General features: G+C 45.0%; 1 long non-coding RNA gene across 3 annotated transcripts in view; it reads left to right on the top strand.

The window, feature by feature from the left end:
• The window catches only part of LOC110260952, a 193376-nt gene that overhangs the window by 136490 nt on the left and 31352 nt on the right, over window positions 1-25534 (top strand). For all 3 annotated transcript variants that reach the window (XR_002344595.1, XR_002344593.1, XR_002344592.1), the window contains one exon: window positions 9697-9782. This is a non-coding gene — a long non-coding RNA (uncharacterized LOC110260952). The remainder of the gene's footprint in view (window positions 1-9696; window positions 9783-25534) is intronic.

Here is a 25534-nt window from a genome sequence, read left to right as displayed (position 1 = left end):
TTAAAAACGTTACAAAAACGTTAACAGTAATTATACATAAATGTTATTATCATAGTGGCTTTCACTTACGTACCAAATAACAGGATAACTCTTTGTAGCCATCTTCTCAGTTAAACAGGGCAACACATTTTCAAGAAGTATGTTAAATATCAAGGTACTATGATTTTCATGGTATAGATGAGAATTCAAGAGCTCAGAGAGGTTAATGAATGTATCAAGTTTGCATGGCTAATATATTAAGAGGCCGAATCCAAAGCTCAGTTCTTAATCACTGAGCTAGGCTGCCCCTTACACAGATACCTGCATTTACAGCGGCTGACTCTGTAGCCACCCTTTCTTCCTCTATTCATTCACTCTGGCCTGCCCCACACAAACCTCTGTCCTCCATAAGGGAGGTGGTGTTGCCTAATGATTAAGGGTACATGAGCTGGAATCAGATGGCTGGGGTTTGAAACTGGACTCTTGTCAACTGGGTGACCCTGTGCAGATTTCCTAGCCAGTGTCTTCATCTATAGAAGAGGAATATTAAATATGTCTACATAATCTGGAAGGAAGGAGGGAGGAAAGAAAAGGGAAAGAGGAAGAGAGGGAGAAGAAAGAAAGAAAGAAAGAAAGAAAGAAAGAAAGAAAGAAAGAAAGAAAGAAAGAAAGAAAGAAAGAAAGAAAGAAAGAAAGAAAGAAAGAAAGAGGGAGGGAGGGAAGGGAGAGAGGAAGGAAGGAGAGGAAGAGAGAGAAAGAGAGAAAGAAAGAGAGGGAGGGAGGGAGGAAGAAAGGAGGGAAAGAAGAGAGAAAAGTAGGAAAAAGAAAAAGAGAAAGAAAGAAAAAGAAGAGAAATCAAAGAGGAAAATCAAAAGGGCAATATCCTGTAGAGAGACGCTTTTAGCTACAGAGGATACGGGAACGGTGAGAAGCAGCCCTCAGGACCTCAGACAAGTCCAGTGGTCAGCCCCAGGGCCTCTCCGACGCTTACTGACTCTACTCCCTCAGCGATGGAGGTTTTCCACCGCAGACTTACCTCCGTCTAAGCTCACAGGATGGTTCCATCAGCTTCCCAGCTCCCCAGCTTCTGGGTCCTGCAACAGTGAAGCCCTCTTGTCCCAGCATTCTCAGCGCTGATCAGGTCACATGACCACCCCTGAGCCAATCACCAAGGCCCAAGGATCACCAGCGCTGATTGGCTTGCTCTCCTCAAGAATGGAGTCCTGTAGACAGAAAGCAGAGGAAGGAGGGAATCCTTAGAGGAAAATTGGGTGTGATTCAATGAAGAGAATGAATGTAGGAGCAGCAAGCCAATGTCCACAGGGAGGAAAACTTCCCTGAGTGTGCACCTCCTCTTCTTGGCATTGCTTGTTTCAATTTAGTTGGTATAGTTAAGAACTAGTGTTCTAAGACTTCTTGGGTTTGCATCCTGGCTCCATCATCTAGTAGCTGCTGTGTGACCCTTCAGATGAATCCACCTCTCTTTTCTTTGATTTTTTTTCACTCGTAAAACTCTCATGGATTGCTAAGTATTATATCTGTACACTGTAGAGTGCTCACAATAATAGAGCATAGAGGCACAATAAACCCATCTACGAAACAGACAGACATAGAGAACATTCTTGGGGGGGGCATAGATGGGAATTTGGGGTTGGTAGATGCAAATTATTACACGTAGAATGGATAAGCATGAGGTCCTGCTATACAGCAGAGGGAACGACATCCAGTCTCTTGGGATAGAACATGATGGAAGATAATACGAGAAAAAGAATGTATATATGTGTATGACTGGGTCACCTTGCTGTACAGTAGAATTGGCACAATACTATAAATCAACTATACTTTAATTAAAAAAAAAAAGCATATACTAAGCATCCAACAAATTTTAGCCATTCTACATTCAACAGTTATTTGCTGAGCTTCTAAGAGACTGCATTTGAGGTATATGGGATACATTGGTGAACAAAACAGAATGGCAACAAAAAAACCCCTAACCTTGTGGAGCTGATATTTGTTATTATATATAATAAACAACAAGGCAGTCACATGGAATGTAGGTGAAAACAGGATGGAAAAAAAAACAAGAGTGAGGGGGAAAGAAGATCAGCAGTAGGGGGGCACAGGATAGTCAAGTTCAGACTGGAGAAAATGGTGACATGTAAGCCAAGATTGGTGGGATTGAATGAGTTAGCCAAAGGATATGGTGGATGGGGTCATTCCAAGCATTGGGACCAGGCAGTGCTGAGTCCTAAGGCGAGAGCATGCCTAGAGTCTCGAGAAGCAGCAAGGGGACCAGTGTGGCTGGAGAAAATAAGGGAGAGCAAGATGGTGGGAGATGACATTGTTGATGTGAGAGAGGATCAGATCAGGAAGAACAGGGGAGCTTCGGGAGACTTTGGACTTTACCAGGATATGGGAACCATCGGCTTGTTTAGAGAGTAGGAGAGACCTGCGGTGACTTACTTTATGCCAGGATGACGGAAGCTGCTGTGTTGAAAATAGAATAGTTCTTGTGTGGAGTTCCCATTATGGCTCAGCAGAAACAAATCCAACTCGTATCCATGAGGATGTGGGTTCGATTTCAGGCCTCAGTCAGTGGGTCCAGGATCCAGTGTTGCTGTACGCCGTGGTGTAGGTCACAGACGTGGCTCAGATTCCCCCGTTTTGGGTGTGGTGTAGGCCAGCAGCTGCAGCTTCAATTGATTCACCCCTAGCCTGGGAACTTCCATACACCGCTGGTGCGTCCCTAAAAAGAAAAAAAAGAAAAGGAAAAGAAAAAAAAAAAAGCTTTTGTGTTATTGTCATGGTGATGATTACACTTGAGCTCACTAGTTGAAGAATCAAGTACTTTGGAAAGCTTTCTGGGGAATACAACACGCTAAGGGGCCGTCTCACTCTTCCCTGAAGGATAAGGATAAGATATACTTCCGATGCACTTTGCGTGGATTTTTCTCTTCTGGGGTTTCCCAAGAAACAGGACCAAGAGATTTGCAGATTCATGATGTGTGAGCCTCGTTCAATATTTGTAAATCACTCCTCTGAAGAGACTGCCTCCATTCAGGCAAAGCATCTGTCAGGAATACACTGGTGCCTGGGAAAGCAGAGTTTCCTGAATCAACAGCCAGAGTGAGAGCTTGTTGAAGATTTAAATGGCTTCTGATTTCAGCCTGATAATTCCATTTTAACGTGGTGAGCTGGCGGTCCTGGCACTCAGCTTGCTGAGCATATCTTATGTCATCAGATCATAAGAACTGGCTGATGGAGCCCAAAAGATAAGTCCAAGGAAGTAGATTAAGAGCGTCTATGGTGATTTTCAACAGGGAAGGGGTTGGAGCACCAGAGGGGTGAGGCCTGAAGGAAGAGAGATTATATGACAGGTTTTTTTAAGAGAATTGTGTGCCATCTCCTGGTCATCTCATTCTGTCCTTGGTCAGATGTGGGCTTTCTTTGCTGAGATGAGAAGAGAAGTTGGCTTCTCTTGAACCCCTGTTTAGAGGTGTAGGATGGAGAGACCCTAACACTAGCTAGACTTGCAGATGGTTCAATCCCATGCGCGTTTGAGATGAGAGATCTGTGGAGACCATTCAGCAGAGAAAAATGGGAGAGTTTTACGCAGTTTTCACTCATCCCTTAGAAATAGTCACCAAGGTCCCCAGCTTTGGGGGCTCATATTTCTGAACACCAGCCTCTGGGTAGAAACCGCAGCCTGGACCAGCCTGCGGGAGCCTCCTTGTGTTTCCCCCACCCCCACCCCCAGTGTCTTCTCCACACAGCAGCCAGAATGGCCTTTAAAAATGTAAATTGATCATCTTTTCTTTGCTCAAAATATTCGAACGGCTCCCATGTCACTGGAAATAAAATTATTATAGTGGCTGATAAGGTCCTTCATGACCCAACTCCTGCCCAGATCTTCAGTCACATCTTGAGCCCTGCCCCTTTTCACTCCACTACAGCCACATCACCTCAGGACTTTGCACTGACAGTTCCATCTTTGTAAAATGCTTTTCCTTCAGATATATAGAGTTCACACCCGTCTCATTCCAGCTTTGCTCAAATGGCATCTCCTCAGAGGGCTCTGTCAAAAATAAAACCTTCGCTTCCTTTGGGTTTGAGTTTTTGTTTTTTTGTTTTTTTTTTTTTTTTGTCTTTTTAGGGTCACACCCTTGGCAAATGGAGCTTCCTAGGCTAGGGGTCCAATTGGAGCTGCAGGTGCCAGCCTACACCACAGCCACAGCAACGCCAGATCCTTAACCCACTGAACGAAGTCAGGGATGGAACCCTTGTCCTCACGGATCCTAGTTGGGTTTGTTAACCGCTGAGCCACGACAGGAACTCCAAAACCTTCACTTCTATCAATCTCTAGTTCCTTTGGTTTTTTAAAAACGTTTTCTTCCTTTTATTTCTGACATTTTTTATATGCCTATTTGTTTCTTTGATTGCTCGCTAACACCCTTACCACTCCTTTGCCCTGTGAACCATGAAGTTTAGCACGACATAGTAGATACTCAATAAATACTTGTTGGATGGATAGACGGATGGATGGAAGTTGGATGAATGGGTACACGGGTGAATGGATGTATGAATGGAAGAATTCCTCTGTCCCTTCATAGTAAAGGACCTGATGATTGGATCCTAAAATTGGGCTGTTTATGGACAACCTTCATGATTCTTGACATATGGATGCATTTACCTTACTACAATGACTTAATGGTTTCTTTAAATAGGCACACTTATTTGTTTTTAATCTGTTGTGCAGTGCAATAAATGGAAAAGAAGGCAAATATGAAGAGTAATTAAAAGGCAAAAATGTTATCAAATCCCAGATAGATTACATTGCCTACCTAAGAGTTAAACCTTAGGCCACTGATCTTTGCTAAAGGGGGCAGCTTAGCAAGTGTTCCAGGGATATCAAGAGACATACTGGCACCCAACAGAGATTGTCTTCTAGATGTAGATAGAAGGATTAAAAGGGAAAAAGGAAAGTTCTAATCACTATGGAAATCTCTGTTATTTAATACTCCATCTAAAATCTTTTCACTCACTTCAGTCGCAATTGACCCACTTTTAGAAACACCTACATGGTAACCCTAACACTATATCATACCCTGTTTCTTTTATACACTTTTTTTTTTAATCTTTTTAGGGCCATACGCACAGCCTGTGTGTTTCCCAGGCTAGGAACCCCTTTCACACCGTTTTAACTAAAGGTTGCTATGAACTTGCTTCTTGTTGCTTTACTTCTTTCTTCTAAAAAGCAAAAGGGAGGAGTTCCTGCTATGGCTCAGTGGTAACAAACCGACTAGGATCCGTGAGGATGTGGGTTCGATCCCTGGCCTCTCTCAGTGGATTAAGGATCTGGCGTTGCTATGACTGCAATGTAGGCCGGCAGCTGTAGCTCTGAATCGAGCCCTAACCTGAGAACTTCCCTTTGCCTCAGGTGCATCCTAAAAAGACCCAAAAATAAAATAAAAAGCAAAAGGAAACAAGAAAACACAGCAGCTGCTTTATGATTCTAGGAGTGCAACTCATCCTGAGTAATCTTACAGTCCAAGAGAAAGACAAATACAACAGAAAGGACGTAACAGAAAGTCAGAACTCAGCCCCACCAGCATTCCCCCGCCCACATACTTGACAGCACAGACCAGAACCCTCAGATTATTGACCGTTTTTTCTTTTCATCCCCATGATCTGAGCTCAAGTAGCCGAAACCCAATTCAAAGCGAGGCTGGGCTAACAGCATGTGGGCAGCACGGCTCAGGGGAACACACGCTCAGAGAGAGAGCTGGCGAGTCTCTGCCTTCCAGACCACGCTTATTCCTTCCTGGGTTAGCCTTCAGCACACACTCCGGCTTCCATGTAAGATGATAAGGTCCCCGTGCTCTTTCCCACGTGGACCAAAGCCTTCTGAATCCTTAGATGAGGAAATCAGGTCCTAGTGATGGCAAAATATTTACCCGTTGATTTCAGCTTGTCCAGGAAATTGGGGATAAGGACTATCTCCTTCGGAGACAGGGGAAATCAAAGCGATCAGAGTCACAGTGGCATTTCAATGGTGTTTATTTAGGTAGTAGAGGCTTTTCCTGCCCTCTTCCCCGCCCCCACTTTCCTTTTCTTCTCCCTCCACCCCCGCCCCATCATTTTGGGAAATCCTCAAGGGCCTGGTACAAAAACAACTGGCACCGTGTTGGGGTATGTGTGTGTGTTGGTATGTGTGTAATTGTGTGTGTGTGAGGGGGGAAACAGTCCGATAGTACAAGAGCCATCTAAAAAAGTAGAATCACATTACTTATCTCAAGATATTTTCCTGGCATTCCCGTTGTGGCTTAGTGGGTTAAAAACCCAACATAGGAGGAGTTCCCATTGTGGCTCAGTGGAAATGAATCTGACTAGCATCTGTGAGGACACAGGTTCGACGCCTGGCCTTGGTCAGTAGGTTAAGGATCTGGTGTTGCCGTGAGCTGTGGTGTACGTTGCAGGCATGGCTCGGATCCTGCGTTGCTGTGGCTCTGGCGTAGGCTGATGGCTACAGCTCCAATTCGACCCCTGGCCTGGGAACCTCCATATGCTGCAAGCGCAGCCCTAAAAAGGCACACAGACACACACAGAAAAAAAATACCAACATAGCGTTTGTGAGAATGTGGGTTCAATCCCTGCCTTCACCCAGTGGGTTAAACATCCAGTGTTGCCACAAGCTGCAGTGTAGGTCACAGATGTGACTCAGATCTGGCATTGCTGTGGCTGTGGCATGGTGTAGGCCGGCTGGCAGCTGCAGCTCTGATTTGACCCCTAGCCCAGGAACTTCCATATGCTGCAGGGGCAGCTGTAAAAAGAAAAAACAAACAAAAGATATTTTCTCCACAGCTACAGATCTTTTCAGACAGTGTCATGTGACAACAGGGTTGTGATTATACAAAAGGATTTCCAGTTTGACTTATTATTTACCAGTGTCTGCACAGACTGATTCGCTCTGTTTCAAAATAACACTACTTGGCAACAACTCTTCACTGTTTAAATTTTACAACACACAATGTTTTAAAAAGACTTACAGGAGTTCCCACTGTGGCGCTGTGGCACAGTGGGTTAAGAATCTGACTGTGGGAGTTCCCGTCGTGGCTCAGTGGTTAACGAATCTGACTAGGAACCATGAGGTTGCGGGTTTGATCCCTGGCCTTGATCAGTGGGTTAAGGATCTGGCATTGCTGTGACTATGGTGTAGGCCAGCAGCTACAGCTCCGATTGGACCCCTAGCCTGGGAACCTCCATATGCTGCAGGTGTGGCCCTAGAAAAGGCAAAAAGCCAAAAAAACCAACCAAACCAAACCAAACAAACAAACAAAAAACAACAACAACAAAGAATCTGACTGCAGTGGTTCCAGCGGCTAGAGAGGTTTGGGTTGGATTCTCAGCCCAGCACAGTGGGTGAATGATCTGAGTTGCCACAGCTATGGCATAGGTTGTAGCTGTGGCTGGGGTTCAAGCCCTGGCTTGGGAACTTCCATATGCCACAGGTGTGGCAATTAAAAAAAAGAAAAGACTTACAAAGGCTAAGAAGGATATTCATGGAATCATCTCCTGAGCTCTGATGAAAGAACTTATAGTCAGGCGTTATAACAATTTACTGTTTGTCCACATTAGCTGAGTATGGACTATGAGCCACCATGGTCCTAAGTACTTGATGCATATTGGCATCTGGATTTCCAAAGCCCAATAATAAAAGTGTTATCATTTACATTTTACACGTACAAGATTGAGTCACCCAGTTGATTAAGTGGTAGAACCAGAATTCACTTGATCTTAGCCAAAAGGCCGAGAAGCAATAGACCCAGAATTCAAACTCAGGTTGTCTGGTGCCCAAGCCTGTGACTTTAGTAGTTGCACCCATGCAAGTCCTGTGTCCTGGGCATCCTCCCAGTTCCAGGCAAACCAAGAGAGTTGGTCATCCTGCCCGTAACACTAACTGCTGTACTTGACCTCCTCCTGTACACAGCTTCTTAGACTTAGAACGTAGTCATAGTCTTGCAATTTCCAATATCACTGTCCCATTCAATAAACATTTTCAACCATCAACTATGATCAAAAGCTCTTTGCCAAGTGCAATAGGGATCCAGAAATGAATAAAGATGTAAAGCCTACTTTTTAGGCCACTCATAAGTAACCTAAGGGGAAAAAATACATGTTATTTCATCAAAAAATCATACAGTGTCTTCCGGCATTGGATCTGTACAAACACCAGATTTCTGCGTTAATGTGTGTATAACACAGATACCGGTTTTCAGCCGGCAGCACAATTATTTACTATGACAGTACAACATCTTTGTGAGAACAGTGTGGGGCTGGGGTGCTTGGAGCTGCTCATCCATGCAAAGAATTCTTGTCAAGTATTTTAATGAGAAGAAAGCATGGCAGTCAAGATAAAAACCCAAGGTGACCTTGAGCTCAGCAGCACAAGGTGGATCACCTTGTGGCTTTTTAAGGTATTTTTGCAATGACAATGATGGCATTTTGTTTACAGAGTTTCCTTCTAGATGAGGGAAAGAAGAAGGAACAGGTTTAGAGACCTCCTTACAGGAAGCATCTTTGTCTCAACCTTAAACCCTCATTCTGGGGAACATTGGCTATCCAGCATCCAAAGCTCTTTTCTCCTTGAAAGCAATCCCATTGGCTGTGTCATGGTAGGAAGCAGTGTGGGCTTCTTCAGTCCCTGGCAGGCAGGGAGCATGCCTACCCTTGGCCAGCTTGCCGTTCCCAGGCAAGACTTTGCATCCTGTGTGAATGCCACAAAGAGGAAGGCACAGTTAGGGACTGTCTCCCAGCACTGGTGTTCAGAGTCTTATAAAAGATAGTGGAAGCGTCATCCCCACTGTCTGGATTTCTGAATATTTTTTTTTCTCCAGCCTGGTTCTCTTGGTCCCTCCCTCATCCAGGGGCTGATGTTCAGCAGGCCTGCATCAGTGAGCCTGGGCCAGTAGTGAAAATGTGGAAGTACTTCCACTCCCATCAGGAACAGCCATGGCTCCAAGCTCCCCAGTTGCATCTGCCTGCTGCTCTGGCTGAGGCTCCTCCCTTGGAACCTGCCCAGCTTTCCCCAAGGTCTGGAAACCTAAGGGTTAACTCCTGGAGCAGCAGGAGGCCACCAGGAACCTGTTCCAACTCTCTTCTGATTGGACGGTGCCAGGCCCTATTGGTTACTGTTTTGAATATCAATTCCACGCTGCACTCTGATAAACTTGGACTAAATTCCCCCTTCTCCTTAAGATAATGGAATCTACCTCTATGTTTGCAACCCCAAGCCTTCACTGATACACGCGTTTACATGCCTTTAATTTTATGCAGATTCTGTCCAAGGAAAGAAAAGCTGGTTTGGGGCAGGTATGGAAAAATGAGTTACAGAAATATACCTTCTGTGAGGGAATTATGTGAGAGTGCTATAGGTTGGCATGAAAATGTTAAGAAGTGAAATGACTTGGTAAAAACGAACATGCATTTGATGCTTATGGGTGGGCCAAGGTCTTACACAGAGCATCTCATTACAAAGCGCTTTGCTACCCCTCTACATCTGAGATACAGGTTAAAGCATGCATGTTTTATATTATCTCAATTAACTGTAAGGAGCGACTCTGATCACATAGCCAGGATAAGGACAGAGCAGGAGTTAACAACTGGGTCTCCTGATTACAAAGATTTTCTTGCTTCATTTGTACCTTGTGGCTTCCCCAGGGGAGCTGTTCTCCATGGCTGAAAAATACAGATGTCTCCTGCCTGCCAAGATCAGAAATTCTACTTCTCTTCCATATTGGATTAAGGTATAGTCTCTAAAACATGTTTTTCAACCTATTTTGGAACCACATTAGTCTAGAATACGGGAGTTCCCATTGTGGCTCAGTGGTTAACGAATCCGACTAGGAACCATGAGGTTACGGGTTCGGTCCCTGCCTTGCTCAGTGGGTTGGGGAGCTGTGGTGTAGGTCACAGATGCAGCTCGGATCCCACATTGCTGTGACTGTGGTGTAGGCCGGCGGCTACAGCTCCGATTCAACCCCTAGCCTGGGAACATCCATATGCCGCAGTAGCGGCCCAAGAAATGGCAAAAGACAAAACAAACAAACAAACAAACAAAAAAACTAGCATACTTCAGCAGGGATTACTTTTTAATGATGTTAAAAATTACCTGAGAAAGAACATTGAGGGAACGGGAGCCTCAATATAGGGCCCCAGGGCCTTTGCACTTGCTATTTCCTCTGCCTGGAAACCAAAAACGGTTCATACACTCTGATAAAAGTCAGTGGAATTTTATTCTTTAGATTTTTCCTACCACCATCAGAAACACCAGCTCCCTAGCATGGTGGAAGGAAGCGTGGTAGAAGGAATCAGGGGAAAATATCAGAGAGAGAGAGAGAACATAGGTTGAAAAATTCTCCCCAGTAAATTAGAACTCTTTCAGGAGTTCCTATTGTGGTGCAGCAGAAACGAATCCTACTAGTATCCATGAGGGTGTGGGTTCGATCCCTGGCATCAGTCGCAGATGCGGCTAGAAGCTGACATTGCCATGGCTATGGTATAGAGACTGGCAGGTGTAGTTCCAACTCTACCCCTAACCGGGGAACTTCCATATGCTGCAGGTTTGGCCCTAAAAAGCAAAAACCAAAACCAAAACCGAAAACAAACAAAAAAAAAACCCTTACCTCCCTTTGAAACTGTTCAGTTGGTAGAACTTAAAAAAAAATGTACGACTTCAAAGTTGAAAGTTAAGTTTTATTTGGGGCAAAATGAGGATTATAGCCCAGGAAGCAGCATTTCCGAGAGCTCTGAAATCCCACTCCAAAGAGGTAGGAGGGAAGGTCAGTATACATGTGACTTTGGTGAAAGGGGAGGTGCATGCAGCCAGGCACACATGTTGCAGGAGTTTGCTGCAGGTCTCATGAAGGTTACTACTAGTCACGAGGAGCAGACCTCACCATGGAGGATTTTCGTGCTTTGCTAGATATAAGGAGATGTAAGAATTGGGCTCATAAAACCTTTTCCTGGAAATCTCTAACTATCTGAAGACCTGTTCTGCCACTTTTTCCAGAGCACAGAGGGCCTCCCTTCTGATCTCCACCCTGAGCTCCTTTCAGGGGGAGTTGAGGCTCCGCAGCTGCAGTGGCTCATGATTCGGTCTGTGTAGATGCAGATGGAAAGTGCCAAACTCGAGTTCACAGAACATTCTGGCAGGAGTTTTTGGTCAATGCCTAAAAGTTAGTTTCCTGGGATGGACTGAACTTAAGCATAATTATAGAAATGAATTTCATTTTATCATGTAGAGTAGGTAAGTAGATGGGGGTTTGTGGGAGAATAAATCCACTAACTTGAAGCAAAACTGATTAAGTTCTTTAGGAACCCTAACCATGATCATACTGTGCTCCCTTGACTTACCATACAGACCTCAAAACCGTTAAATACAAAACATGGCATTCCCGTCCTGGCGCAATGGAAACGAATCCGACTAGTATCCATGAGGACGCAGGTTCAATCCCTGGCCTGGCTCAGTGGGTTAAGGATCTGGCATTGCCGTGAGCTGTGGTGTAAGTCACAGACATGGCTTGGATTTGGTGTGGCTGTGACTGTGGTGTAGGCCGGAAGCTATGGCTCTGATTAGACCCCTAGCTTGGGAACCTCCGTATACCATATACATACACACACACACACATATATATATATACACACATATACAAAAATGTTGGCTGATACAAAAAAGAAAAGTAACTTGTTGGAAGAATGCCTTAAGTATTTGAAATCCTTAGCAAAATTCTGCTAAGTTCATCAAAACTGAAATTTGATGATGCCTCTGATATCCTGGTGCCATAAGCACAGGCATTGTTGGTCTCCCAAACTCCCTGGCACTCACCAGGAGTCAAAATCCTGTGTCTGAGACCGCATTTATAAACAGTGTGGTCCTGAGTTAGCCTCAGCTTCCGCAGTCACAAGACTCATAATGTTTACGTGCCTCCTGCAGTAGGGGATGTTGATGGCAGTGCTCACTAAACAGTAAGGAGAGATACAGGGCAGGTTGTTATTAATTCTGAGATGTCAGCATGAAGTAAATTTCAGGGATATTCTCAATGCTCCTGAGAACTGGAAGAAGTCTGTGACCCCCAAAACATGTTGATGATGCCCACGGAGTAATAAGTGGGGGAACTTATAAGAGGTTTTTATGAAGTTTTGAAATAGGGTTGCTTGCAGCCTTGACATTGGTTGGTGAGGTTAAGAAAAGACATTTTCAGTCTCAGAGAATGTAAAAGACGTGAACCCATGGTCAGAAGTTACTAGATGATGCCCACCAAAGATAAGGACAGGAAGCAAAGATCTAGCTAATAAGGAGATTAAAGAGATTCCCCAAGGATGATGGTGAAGAAAAATATCAGGAAGCCAGTCTAGAGGAGAACCAGTCCAGACTGGGCAGGAGAATGGGCTGGTGCTGGAGACCAGAGGGCTGTCTCCTAGAAGAATCCCGAACTGATCAGATGACAAGTGTGTTTAAAAATGTGGAGAGGAGTTCCTGACATGGCTCAGCAGAAACGAATCTGACAGGTATCCATGAGGACACAGGTTTGATCCCTGGCCCTGCTGGCTGGGTTAAGGATCTGGAATTGCTGTAGCCATGGTGTAGGCCAGCAGCTGCAGCTCTGTTTCACCCCCTAGCCTTCGAACCTTCATATGCCAAGGGTATGGCTCTAAAAAGACAAAAAAAAAAAAAAAAAAAAGTAGAGAGAAGAGTCACAGTTTTGACAGCCCACCCATGAATTACTGAGAGGTAATAGAAAACAAGGCTATTAGCAACTCCAGGGAAAACAAAAAGAATTGCAAAGCAGGAAATGAATTCATAAAATAATCAATGGCTCAGCCGTGGGTTGACATGATCATAATAAAGTAAATGCTGAATATTGAACTAGATACAAATTCAGTTGGGAGGAAGGTGACTGGAAGTGAGCCTGTGTCTCCAGACATGTGAATGTTGGGGGCAGTGGTGGGGAAATGCATTAAGGCCAGAGCCTCAGTAGTTTACAGTGGAGAATTAGCAGACAATACATAGGCTTTAAAATACAGAAAAAGCTATACAAATGTGATTTAGAAACAAGGAAATATGTATGCAGAGATATATCAGAAAAAAATAAGACTCACTTGTAGAGAGTGGGACTGGGGCAGGTGGATAGGGAACTTGGCGAGGCAAGGAGGAGTTTTATTGAATTCTTTTAGAACTGGGTACATGAACCTTAGAAAACTATACATAGAACTACCATATGACCCAGCAATTCCATTCTTGGGCATATATCTGGACAAAACTTTCCTTAAAAAAGATACATGCACCTGCATGTTCATTGCAGCACTGTTCACAGTAGTCAAGACATGGAAACAACCCAAGTGTCCACTGATAGATGATTGGATGAGGACGATGTGGTATATATACACAATGGAATACTACTCAGCCATAAAAAAGAACAAAATAATGCCATTTGCAGCAACACGGATGGAACTAGAGACTCTCATCCTGAGTGAAGTAAGTCAGAAAGAGAAAGACAAATACCGTATGATATAGCTTATATCTGGAAACTAATATACAGCACAAATGAACCTTGCCACAGAAAAGAAAATCATAGACTTGTGGTTGCCAAGGGGGAATGGGGGGAGTGGGATGGGCTGGGAGTTTGGGGTTAATAGATGCAAACTCTTGCCTTTGAATGGATTCACAATGAGTAGCGCTGGGCACAATGTCTAGTCACTTATGATGGAGCATGACAATGTGAGAAAAAAGAATGTATATATGTATGTGTAACTGGGTCACCTTGCTGTACAGTAGAAAAAAAATTGGATTGGGGAAATAACAATAAAAAAATTTTAAAAAAGAAGTAGGTACATGAATAACATCGGGGGAAAGTTTTTAATTCAAAAGGAAAAGAGAAGAATCTGAGCCAAGATGACAACAGACAGGACAGAGTTGGCACTTCAGAACCACAGACAAGGAGGGATTAAAGCAGAAAGTCCAGCGGAGGGATTAAGAGCCGCCAGCCCTCTATCTTGACTCTGTCTTCGCCTGGGAATTAATAGGTTACAATGAACATCTCTACCTGGGAAAGGCCTAGCAGGCGCGTGGGGTCGGCACTGCGCACACTGACAACAGCAATAATGAAGCTGCCAATCCCAGGGGCACGCAGGGGACACGTCTGCCACAGCCTGCCTTGCAAACTGTCAGCTCTCTTAAATGCACATTGCCAGGCCCAGGGAGGATGTCACTTCTCTCCCCAGTGCACCCTCCCTGGTTACTGTAACTGCTCATCTTTACAAATTAGATGCCAGTATGTCCAAAATGGATTGCTTGCTTGCTTGCTTTTTTATAAAAAGGGCTACTTTGAGTTATAATAAAATTCCTGGAGAACCCACAGACTCATCAGGAAATGGGTCCTTAGTCTGGGGGTCTATGGAAAGAACCCTTGGTGGGTTCTATGACCTCCCTGAAAATCTATGCCAACTGGCATATGTATGCTGATGGGCAGTGATTTTTGTACAGGCTCAGGACTTAGCTGTGCCAACTAGGCTTAAACTACTAGACAGCAGGACAGGATAAAGTGATGTCACTGTTTTCAGGCATCTCTGCTACAGAGACCATGGGGAAAGAGAAGCACTGCAGAGGTCCCTAGGCTTCTAGATCATTCCTAGCATTGTTATGTCAGGCTTCTGCATCCTGCAGGAGTGGGCCCACACAGCAGGGAGGTCAGCTTAATGCAGCCAGAAAGGAGCACGGTGGCAGGGAGAGCTGAACGACGCCTCACCCTCCAATGGGAGCCTGGGGTTTAAAACACACTGTGCTCCATCCCCACCCCCACTGCCATGTTGCCCGGGGAACCTTCCACAGCCTGGGACGGAGTTGGCCTCTCAGAGCTCCTTTTAGGGGCTGCGGGTGGAGGCTGAGCTTCATGGAGCACAGGAGGCTGTGAGGGGTGCAGTGCAACTGTTCCAAGTGAGGATCTCACCTCCAGGAACACAGGAGCTGGTGAAGTTCACAGGCGTCAGAGCCACTCGGGTCCCGTCTGTGCCATCTTAGCAAATTCAAATTGTCTTTGGGCTACTGGCGTAACATCTGAAGCCTCAGCTCCTGTTAAATGGGAATCACTTTCCCCAGTTCATCAGGTTATTCTGAGGTCATATAACGATATTAAAGTGTTTGACGCCAGGGAAATCACTAGCATGCAAAAGCCGGTAGTTAGTATTACTTTTTTTTTAGGGCCACACCCACAGCATAGGGAGGTTCCCAGGCTAGGGGTCTAATCGGAATTGTGGCTGCTGGCCTACACCACAGCCACAGCAACACCAGATCCGAGCCACGTCTGCCACCTACACCACAGCTCACGGCAACACCGGATCCTGATCCTACTGAGCGAGGCCAGGGATCAAACCTGCAACCACATGGTTCCTAGTTGGATTCATTTCCGCTGCGCCAGGATGGGAACTCCTAGTGTTACTTTAAAAAAAAAAAAAAAAAAAAAGTATAAATAAACATCCTAGAATCTCACCTTTTAAGGAGAAAATAATTTCACATTACTTATACTTTTCATTCCAAGAGTAATATTCCTCTGTAACTCATAATTACCTTTCTTTTCTTTACCCCAAGGATTCTCACCTGGGGTGGGGGCAGGGGCAGAGGTGGGTTATGTCCTGCAGGGGACATTTGCCCCGTCTAAAATATTCTCCGTCATCACAACTGGGGGAGATGCTGTTGCCATTTAGCGGGTAGAGACCAGAGATGCTGCTGGATTCATTCAGGGCTCAGGACAGGACCCACCACAAAGAACTATTCTGCCCCCAATATCAATAGTACTGTGACTGAAAAAGCCTCCTCTAGGATTAAATATGAAATTAAATAGGAGAACTATATTCCTAGGACCCTACTGAGCACTTGGTTTTTTGAAGAGTTGGTGGCTTGATTTTAAAAGCCGTGTTTCCCGCTGTCCAGCCTGTCATTTCTATTCTGATGCCAGTCAGCAAGAATGAACGTCAGCATTACAAGACTGGTGAGGATGAGACTGCCCAGCGCTAGTGGGTACCCCATCAGATGGGCAAAATGGGCCCGCTATTGTTTCAGATTTTTGTAGAGGCCACAAAGCTTTATTAGTTTCCCTTTGGCCGTGAATTTGCAACTTTTACTAGGAAATCTATTTTCAAAGGTAAATCAATACTTCAGCTGTTTTAAAAGCACCAGAGTGAAATTTTGCAAATATTACTTTATAATACCTAGCCCCAAACCTCACAGACGTCATTCTAAAATTAGGCTGGTTCTGACTGTGCTCGTCGACCCTGGCATTAAACAACCATTTTTATATCATGGTTTTGGAACTGTCAACCATCCTAGCAAATTACCATCTTGGAAACCATTGTGCACAGACAAAAATTTCAGTTCAAGGGAGCTGGACTGCCTAGGTAACAACCACCTGCTTGGTCCTGATTTGGTTTCCAAAGATACAAAAGCAAAATTATAGACATAAAGACTCACTGCCTACACTTTCCTTACTCTTCTATTACAAATACGTATTCAGCTATGTTAATATACAGATGTACAATAATATGGAAAAGGCCCCCAAAGTGACAGGAGGACTCCAATGGTTGAATGGTGGGTTTTTGTCCCTGCTCCCCAGCCAGCCATCTTCCACACCCCTCATCAGCCTTTTGTGTGAAGGTCTTTGCTAAGAGTCAAGTCTCAACTGATAACGCCTCGGAGACATAATCAGTTTCCATTGACGGCACCTTGCCACCAATTCACAAACATTTTCATATTAATATTGAGCAATTTCCCTACATTCTAATCCATCAAAGTAGGCTATTAATCCTTCCTGTACCATTCTCTATTCAAATGCTAACAATTTTCTTCTCACAAGCTAAAACATTTGTCCGACAGCCCCTCACACAAAGACCCTGCATTGTTAGTGGTGATGGATCAGAGTGTTAATATGAAAGATGCAATGTAAATTATATCATTGATACTGTACATATGTAGAGGAAGAAAATCTTTTTAAAAGATCATTTGTATGCTAAAGATAATGAAAGTGATCCCCTGGTACAGCAACCTTAATTTTCCTTTCTGAGAGAGAGAGAGAGAGAAAAAAAAGCGTTCTTTATGGCAGAGAATATGGAAATCCATTATGATTTGCAATGGCACAAATGCTATCGTTTACTTCCTGAAAAAAAAAAAACCCACACCGTTCCTTTTAAAGAACTTATTGAAATGACTCAAGAAACCTTATTAAAATATCTCTTAAGAATCGCACCCCCCCCACACACCCCCGTGGTTGCCAGGGGGAGGATGTGGGTAGCAGAGCTTAACTTGGGATGAAAAACAGATCCATGCCTTCATTTCAGGTGGTAAGTGGATGGACGATTTAGACTCGTGATCAAAAGCCATTGAATGGTATAGAAATTTGGGACCAACGGCAAATTGGTCCCCCATCAGGAGAGATGTGACATCTAGCAGGTGTTAAAAGGATGTAAGTGCTGCTGTTGTGAAAACACCTGGGTGCCACATCATCATAAATTCCTGAGGACAAGACCTGACCCTCTAGCTACCCGGGGTCCTGTCTTCTACTCCGGGAATACTGGCGAGTCCAGAAGTCTTAAATAGACACTAAAGAAATCATTGTGGGGCTTCCTTCACTTATGCATTTGTCTCCACCTCCAAGAACGCTGGTCTTCACAGTTTTCCTTCTATGTAAATGGCTGCTTGAAGGCAGATCCTGAATTCATCCTTGAGATCCTCCTCTCCCTCGCCAGTCCCCACCTGCCTTCAGTCTTACCAAGGCTTGTCGAGTCTTCCTGCAAAACCTCTCCCTTCTCGGAGTTCCAATCGTGGTGCAGTGGTAACAGATCCAACTAGGAACCATGAGGTTGCAGGTTTGATCCCTGGCCTTGCTCAGTGGGTTGGGGATCCGGCGTGGGGGGGGGCAGGGTCCTGGCTCAGTGGGTTGGGGATCCGGCGTTGCCGTGAGCTGTGGTGTAGGTTGCAGATGCGGCTCGGATCCCGCGTTGCTGTGGCTCTGGCGTAGGCTGGTGGCTGCATCTCCAATTGGACCCCTAGCCTGGGAACCTCCATATGCCACGGCCCAAGAAATGGCAAAAAGACCAAAAAACAAAACAAAACAAAACAAAACCCTCTCCCTTCTCGATCTGTTTCTCCACTAGCTATCCAGGACCTTCATCTGAGACATTGCCAACTTTCATGTGGAATTCAGCTCGGGTGGTCTCCTTACTCCCTTCCCCTGCTCCACAACGGGAACTCCTTAAAATATAAATTTGATCGTGAAACTTTATTGCTTTAATAAAGTTAAATTAAACTTAGCATAATATCAATGCTTTCCCTTTGACCTCAGGATAATGTTCCAATGCCTTCCTGGCAAAACTTCCCTAATTTGGCTCCTTCTCTCTCTCGCTGACTCCACCTCCTATTGCTTAAGACAGATAATTCCTCCAGTTGACTAGTGTCTTTTCTTCCGAGGGTCTTTGCATATGCTCTGGCTTGCTAAAAACTTTTCCTCTTGCTCTTTGCCTGGTTAAGTTCTTTTTTTCATTGAAATATAGCTGATTCACCATGGGGTGTTAATTTCGGGTGTACCGACCAGAGCAAGTTGGCAGAGTAGGACCTCGAGTTCATCTCCTCTCGGGAGCACAACAGCATCACAACTCACTTGTCAACAACCCTCGATAAGAAAGGTCTTTGACAATTAAAGACATGAAGAAACCACAATGAGACGGTAGGAGAGGCGCACCTGTGATAGATCTCAAACCCCTACCCCCCACCCCTGCCAGTAGGTGACCCACAAACTGGAGAATAATTATATTGCAGAGGTTCTCCCACAGGAGTGAGAGTTCTGAGCCCCATGTCAGGCTCTCCAGCTCGGAGATTTTGCCTGGTCACGTTCTATACATATGTGTCAAGGATCAGCTGGAAGACCATCTTCGAAGGAGACTCCTCTCACCATGCCTCTTCGGACCACCCTGTCCTACCTCCAGTCTAAATCAGATCTCCAGGTACATCTTCATTCTCCTTTCATAGCTCTTACCAAGCGTCATAACCGTAAATATCTAAATTTACCTCCCACGGATTGCACACTCCAAAGGAGGAGGGATACAGCTGAGTCTGTTCAATCTCAGCACATAAACAGCTCAACAAATGGTGGAGAACAGATGCATGAGTAAACCTAATCTGCACAGAGCATTTTTCTAGGCGCTCGAGGAGTAAATACAAGACACAGCATCGAGAAATGACTGTGTGTGGAGTTCCCGTTGTGGCTCAGCGGTAATGAACCTGACTAGTATCCATGAGGAGTCAGGTTCCATCCCTGGCCTCGCTCAGTGGGTTAAGGATCCAGCGTTGCCATGAGCTGTGGTGTAGGTCGCAGACAAGGCTCGGATCCTGTGTTGCTGTGTCTGTGGTGTAGGCTGGCAACTGCAGTTCTGATTCGACCCCTGGCCTGGGAACCTCCATAGGCCCTTCCAAAAAAAAAAAAAAAAAAAAAGAGAGAGCGAGAGAGAGGAGAAAATTACCGTGTGAAATGTGAGCATCATAAAGAAAAAAAAAAAAAAAGTAGAAAATCTGAATCTCTGAGCTCCAATCTATTTGGAAAATTTTCTCCCCAATTCTTTGTATGTCATTAGTTTCCTCTGGAATTTAGGTACTTTTGAATCTGAAAAGATAATGCACGAGGGTGATCTCTTTCAGTTGAGCTCCATTAGACCCTGTTATTACTTTTTGAGGATTAAGACTTGCCCCCAAAGATATTAATTGAAATAAGTCAGACAGAGACAGACGAATAACATATGATTTCAGTATGTGGAATATAGAAAGTGAATAAGTAAGCAAACAAAACAAAAGAGAAAGAAAAAACCACACAGATACAGACAACAGATTGGTGGTTCGAGGGGAAGGAGGGGGGGAGTGGGTCGGGGGAGTCAGTATATGGCGAAGGATGACAACTCAGCTTTTGCTGGTGAGCATGCTGTGGTATAGACAGAAATCAAATTATAGTGTTCCACATGAAACATATAATATTATAAATCCATGTCGTAAATCAAGTGGGTAAAAGTAGAATTCATTTGTCATAATATCTTCATGAGGAAAATAACTCCATTTACCCTGGGACATGATGTCAAGGGCTGAATCCAAGGATAAGGACACTTAAACATCTCAACTTGTGCTCTTGCTCTTCAACTTTATGTCAAGTCCTGGACTTTTCCTAAAAGAGTCCTCAGTTCTCATCTCCTATGGTTCATGAAAATATTTCAAAAGGGAATTCTCATTATAGCTCAGCAGTAACAAACCTAGCTAGTATCCATGAGGACGTGGGTTCCATCCCTGGCCTCGCTCAGTGGGTTGAGGATCTGGCGTTGCTATGGCTGTGGTGTAGGCTGGCAGCTGTAGCTCCGATTCGACCCTAGCCTGGGAACCTCCATATGCTGCAGGTGCAACCCTAAATAAATAAATAAATAAATAAATAAATAAGAGAGCAATTTGCCCCCAATACCTTCATGATTAGGGACCCATGTTCTCAAGCAGCCCCTATGATGGGCCAGGCTGGAGACTGAATTTCTGGGTCCCTGAGAGTAATAGTCATGGAGTTAAAACTGCTTCTGGGCCATGAAGCAGTCAGACCTAATACTCAGGCAAGAGAGAAAAGAGAGGGCAAAAGAGCAGAGGGAAGGAGGGGAAGAGAAGACAGAGGGAGGAGTTCCTGTTGTGGTGCAGCAGAAACAGATCCGACTAGGAACCATGAGGTGGCAGATTCATCCCCGGCCTCACTCAGTGGGTTAAGGATCTGGTATTGCCATGAGCTGTGGTGTGGGTCACAGACATGGCTCGGATCCTGCATTGCTGTGGCTGTGGTGTAGGCCGGTAACTGCAGCTCTGATTTGACCCCTAGCCTGGGACCTCCATATGCCGCGGGTGCAACCCTAAAAAGCAAAAAGCAGGGAAAAAAAAAAGGACACAGGGGGAGAGGGATGCAGGGGCGGTTCCAGTGGAAGGGCTTTTGAACGCATGCTCAGGTGATGGGTGAGCCCCAGATGGCTGTTTTCTCTGCCAGCTGCCCCAAGGCCCCTGTGATAGGGCATCAAGGAGAGGAAAGGACCAGATACAGAACACTAAGAGCCCTGGCATGTACCAGGGTAGAAAAGGAAACAACTGCGGTGGTGAATACTGCCTTCCAGGGCCCCAACAATCAGTGCGGGCCAAGTTCCTCCTTCAGAAGGGCTGCTCTGGAGTTCCTGTCGTGGTACAGCAGAAACGAATCCGACTAGGAAACATGAGGTTGCGGGTTCGATCCGTGGCCTTGCTCAGTGGGTTAAGGATTCAGCTTTGGTTTGAACTGTAGTGTAGGTTGCAGACGGCTGGGATCTGACATTGCTGCGGCTGTGCTTTGGACTCCCAGCCTGGGAACCTCCATATGCTGCGGGTGTGGCCCTAAAAAAGACAAAAAAAAAAAAAAAAAAAAATACCAACAAAAAAGAAGGGCTTCCCTGAATCTCCACCTACATAGTGCACTGGGCAACAAGCATCCTGCCCACATCTGTAGGCTTGGCCTGCATTTCCTCCAGCGCTGCATCCCGATACACCCCTGAGGACAACAGGGTCTCTTCAGCCAGATTAACGTCTCCATTTGCCTACACGGAGCATTCAGAAACTGTGATAAGAAAGCTCACTTTTTTTTTTTTTTTTTTTCCGTTCACTTAAGGAAAAGACCTGTCTGTTTACAGTATAAATATTACCCTGCTCCTTCCTCAAGGTTTGCAACCAACAGCAAGCAATCGTGTGAAAACCAAGTATAGAAAATCTGGTATACTTGGTTCTCAGAATATGGCTTTCTGCTTTGGTTCATTGATTTAATCCACTTTTCTTAAACCAAATGACTCTCGAAGAGAATGTTACATAGTCATAAGACAAGAGCAGCCTTTGTTTTCCTGTCCGCATCAAGTATCTGAAGAGCCCCACTTGGGAAGCTCAACTAATCCAGGCCGTCGTGATTGTCACAGGCTGAAATAGTGCCCCAGGAAGTTTCCTGCACCTGCTGGTTCGCCACACGGCTGAACCTGGTGAAGAACTGGAGAGGTCAGCAGGAGGAGGTTCAGCTTAGCATCGTTTATTTAATACCAACTATTAAAACAACCCCCCCAAAAGAAAGAATTCCCATTGGGGAGCAGTGGAAACAAATCCGACCAGTATCCACGGGGATTCAGGTTCGATCCCTGGCCTCGCTCAGTGCGTTAAGGACCCAGCATTGCGGTGAGCTGTGGTGTAGGTGGGACGCAGCTCGGATCCCACATTGTTGTGGCGGAGGTGTAGGCTGGCGGCTACAGCTCCGATTGGACTGCTAGCCTGGGAACCTCCATAGGCCGTGGGTGCAGCCTTGAAAAGAAGAAGAAACAAAAACAAAAACAAAATGTCCACACCGAGGGGAATGGTTATGTCATAATGGCCCGGGCCTGTGGCGGAATACTATGAAGCCATGAGCCAAAGTTGGGGAAATGCCTAGAAAACAATGGTAGTAAAATTGAGCCTTGTCTCAACTGTGTAAAAGCTCATAGGAAAAAAAAAAATAAACCCTCAGAGTCTCAGTGGGAGGCAGGATCGTGGTAATTTCCTCCTGACTACTTTTCCTTTCTCATATCTCCTAAATTTTCTACATGAGAAATGCATTGCTTTGTAACAAGAGTTTCCTATGTCTCTATGTATCTATCTATCTACCTACCTATGGCGTTTGTTAGAACAAGGAAATTGTTTTCCGGAAGACACTGTGTCTTGATCTAGGTAATAAAACATTTAATGTCAATGCCAGGCTTAGCTTTCCCCCTGCTCACCCAGTCTCACCGCAGGTCTCTGCTCCAAAAGACAGGATTTCCCATCATAAGCTCCAGTCTCCTAAATAGACCAAAGGACCCTCCTGAGAAAGCCAGCTTTTCTCGGAGTAGCCATGACAACTATTGGCATCCAAGCCAGTTTAAAGAGAAAGAGATCTTTTTTTTTTTTTTTTGTCTTCTTAGGGCTATACCCACGGTCTAGGGAGGTTCCCAGGCTCGGGGTTGAATTGGAGCTGTAGCCGCCAGCCTACACTACAGCCACAGCAATGACAAATCCAAGCTGCATCTGCAGCCTACATCACAGCTCAGGGCAATGCAGGATCCTTAACCCACTGAGCGAGACGAGGGATCGAACCCGCAACTTCATGGTTCCCAGTCAGATTCGTTTCCTCTGAGCCATGATGGGAACTCCCAGAAAAAGATATTTCATCAAGCATTCCTAAGAGCCGGATAGCCATTTTGGAATGGAAACCAGAGGAAAGGAAGCTGGCACTTTACCCCAAAGCATTTAGCCGGGGCCTCAGGCGGCTTCACTTTGCACAGTGTATCCGTCTGAGGACACTTCTCCCGAAGAGCCCCTAGCTTGTTAACTGCGCTCAGGTTCAGTGGTGTTGTCCACACGCAAGCAGACAGCACCCCGGAGCCTGTCTTCTCTTGGTGCTGAAAGCCAGTGGGTAGATAATTATTCAAGGTCAGATTTTTCAAGCTGGATGCCAGGAAAAAAAAAAGGCCAAGCTTAAGGGTTAGCCAATGCTTTGCAAACACTTGTTTAAGGATTTCCTAATTACTCTAAGTGGTTCCTCCAGCTCTTGCACTTAAAAGGCTGCTGTATGATGTCATCCTTTGCCCATTATCTCTGCAGTCAATTTGCAGTATTAGGAAAGGCAGCAAGAAAATATTTGCAAACATCAACATTCTCAAGTCTTAAAAGATAATCCCCCTTTCAACTGCCTATGAGTGTATCAACGGCACAGTTAGGTTTTCAGATTCCTCTAAACGGTAACACCTCCAGCTGGATTGTACAGAAAACCTTTCTTCTGAGGAACTCAAAGAAATTTCTAAGTGGTCTCACATCAATCACAGAGCAAGTCCTCAGAGGACTGGCCAGGCAGGTAGTTAGAGGGTAATTAGAAATGCAAATTGATAAGCCCCTTTCCCATCGCTCCCTGGCGCAGCTCCCACCTGAGTAAATCTGGTGTAAGATTTTAGTGTAAGGATCGCTCGTGGCAGTAGGTTCTGACCCACTGGACATGGCACTGGGTCATTAATTCTTCACATTAACAATATTATCACAGCATCTCCATATCATGGATGGGGAAACCAAGGCAGATGGTGGTCAAGCATCCTAGGCCAAGCCATGCGGCCGAAGCCAGAGTTGGGACTTAACCACCTCTGTCTGGCTTTTCAAGTTTGCTGGCTCACCCACCACCCTCCCTCCCCCAGAGCCAGAGATGGTGGGGATCTTAACAAACACTGCAGGGAGGTGCCTCCCTCCACGGGCAGAAAACTTGCTAAGGTAGAAAGGTTGGGAGGTGAAGAATGCTTTGACGCCAGACTGCTTTCGAATCTCCGTTCCTTCACTTATTAGCTGGGTGACCCTGGCCAAATTACTTCACTTCTCTGATCCTGTTTCTTTATTTAAATGATGGAAATGACAGTGGTTCCTACCTTGGAGGGTCACTTTGAAGATTAAATGAAATAATGCATGGTAGGTACCTAGCGTAGTGCTTGGGCCCAGTTGGTGCTTAAGAAGTGTTTGAATATTATTGTTATTGTTCGTATTATTAGTATAGCCTAGAGATTATATAACACATATATTTACTATTATATTTCATTTATATAGAAGTATAATAAAGAACCAGGATTACTATTAAATACTATTACTATTATTAAGAGACGTCTGGACTGTGAAAAGAAAGCTACCATTGTCTCTAGACTCACATTGTGCGCTCAGAGGCCATGCTCCCCCCAAGTTAATCCCCAAGCTGACACCTGAAGGCTCGACGGGGAGGGGGGGCAAACTCGCATGTGTTCTTGGGATCTGCTCACCTGAGCCTTCACTTCCTCAACCCTGGGAGAGAAACACTTCTGTACTGCATACCTGCAGCAGCCTGGCTCTCCCTGTGCAGTTGCTGGGCGAGTACTTCCTAAGCCAATCCTCTCTGACTCCACTTTTCGAAGCAAGGGAGCTGTGGTTCATTTCACATGCAAAGAAAGAGCCTGGGGCTCCACATTAGTAGCCTCATGGATGATGAGTGAAATCAACTCCAGACTTGGCCAGCTGGTTCAGGTAAGGGGATCACAGAATAGCCGGCACTACCCAAGCAGAGGCGCTCAACCTGTATGAAATAAAATGCAGCAATATTGAAAAGCAATTCAGCTCATTTGAAGCTCCTAAACATTCCCAAAGTCTGTCATAACTAAAGCACACAGTGTCATGAATGAAATGAAAATGTGACCCTGGAATCTTACCATTTATTCCGAACTGAGAACCTGAAAATTGCTCTCTAACTGATAGGCTGAAAGTTATTACTTCATTCACTTAAGCATTTTTACATAAGGTAATTCTCTGATGATAAATCACATTGAAATTGATTTCAGTTTAAAAGTGAAAAAAAATCCACATTAACATGTGAAAGCTTAAAGAGCTGCAGATCTGAATTATTGGGGTGCTCATGCTAAGAAG

The sequence above is a fragment of the Sus scrofa genome, chromosome 6 (assembly GCF_000003025.6).
Source record: "Sus scrofa isolate TJ Tabasco breed Duroc chromosome 6, Sscrofa11.1, whole genome shotgun sequence".
NCBI classification, from domain to species: Eukaryota; Metazoa; Chordata; class Mammalia; order Artiodactyla; family Suidae; genus Sus; species Sus scrofa.
This window is presented reverse-complemented; position numbering and strand designations above follow the sequence as displayed.